The sequence below is a fragment of the Salvelinus sp. IW2-2015 genome, unplaced genomic scaffold, assembly GCF_002910315.2.
Source record: "Salvelinus sp. IW2-2015 unplaced genomic scaffold, ASM291031v2 Un_scaffold8250, whole genome shotgun sequence".
NCBI lineage: Eukaryota > Metazoa > Chordata > Actinopteri > Salmoniformes > Salmonidae > Salvelinus > Salvelinus sp. IW2-2015.
In genome coordinates, this window is record NW_019949510.1 from 9,616 (window position 1) to 10,861 (window position 1,246).

At 42.9% G+C, this 1,246-nt stretch overlaps 1 long non-coding RNA gene across 1 annotated transcript; it reads left to right on the top strand.

The window, feature by feature from the left end:
* Positions 1 to 336: 336 nt before the first annotated feature.
* On the top strand, positions 337 to 575 carry LOC139027202 (uncharacterized). The gene is made up of 2 exons (XR_011479267.1): positions 337 to 395; positions 470 to 575. It is a non-coding gene; the product is annotated as an uncharacterized lncRNA (long non-coding RNA).
* The last annotated feature ends 671 nt before the right edge of the window (positions 576 to 1,246 follow it).

Genomic DNA, 1,246 nt, shown 5'->3' on the forward strand with positions numbered 1-1,246 from the left:
AATGGCTGTATGGGTTTTTGTGACCAAGTGCTGACCTAACATAATCATATGGTGTGCTTCGCTGTTAAGCCTTTTTGAAATCGGACATGATGGGTAGATTAACAATAAGTCAAGCTTTAATTTGGTGTATTGCACTTGTGAATGTATGAAAGTTAAATATTTCGAAAATATATTTTAGAATTTTGCGCTCTGCCTTTTCAGCGGATGTTGTCGAGGGGTTCCGCTAGCCAACAACAAGTTAACAAGTTAAACACTAAAGTTACCGTCCATCTAGTGAAGAGACGAGAACCGGACAGAGGTAGCCAGCATCCGCCAACGAGAGAGGGAGGATAGGATAACTAGGATGCTGCTGGTATAGTAGCTAGCTAGCTTACCTAGCTGTACCGACTAGCTAGGTTAACTAGGATGCTGCTGGTAGAGTAGCTAGCTAGCTTACCTAGCAGTACCGACTAGCTTGGCTAGCTAGCAGGTTGTTCGTCTGTCCCTCGTCTCGATGATGAATCCGGTGAACCACAAAATGAAACAAGAATAGCGAGTGAAACGGATCTGACTACACTCATACTGTCCCTGACCGTCACGCAAAAAGCAAATTGACCAATAATATTTGGCGTTTCAACACTGTAACAAACTCCGTCGTTATTCCCCAAGAGCACCTCAGCCAACTCTGAGCGTAACTGGACAATATGCTTGGCGCCACACCGAACGTGGACAGTTCTGTACGGGGATGCGGACAGTTCTGTACGGGGACGCGGACAGTTCTGTACGGGGACGCGGACAGTTCTGTACGGGGACGCGGACAGTTCTGTACGGGGACGCGGACAGTTCCAGAACGCGGACATGAGCAGTGCAACACAATCAACTAAACCCAGTCTTTACAGTGGGTTACATTAGTAATAATAATTTTTTATTATTATATTAAACAAACATTCTACGTTATTTTATAACAATATGTTGAGATCTGGGCCCATATCGCCAATGTGTCTCAGAGTAGAAAATTGGTCGTATAAGTGCTGAGAATAAAGACATTTTACACTTATGGGTATAAATTAAAGCATGCATGAAGTCTCTAGTCCACCTAGTCAGCAGATATTTGGACACTCGTGAGCTGTCCTAAGTAGTTAAGAGTTAACAGCAGGTGTCTTGATAATACTATAGAATCATGCAGTGAGTCAGTGGTTCCTGCGCCACATGTAATTGCTTTGTAGTAGTTTAAAAATAATGTTTAAATATTTCTATATGATCAATC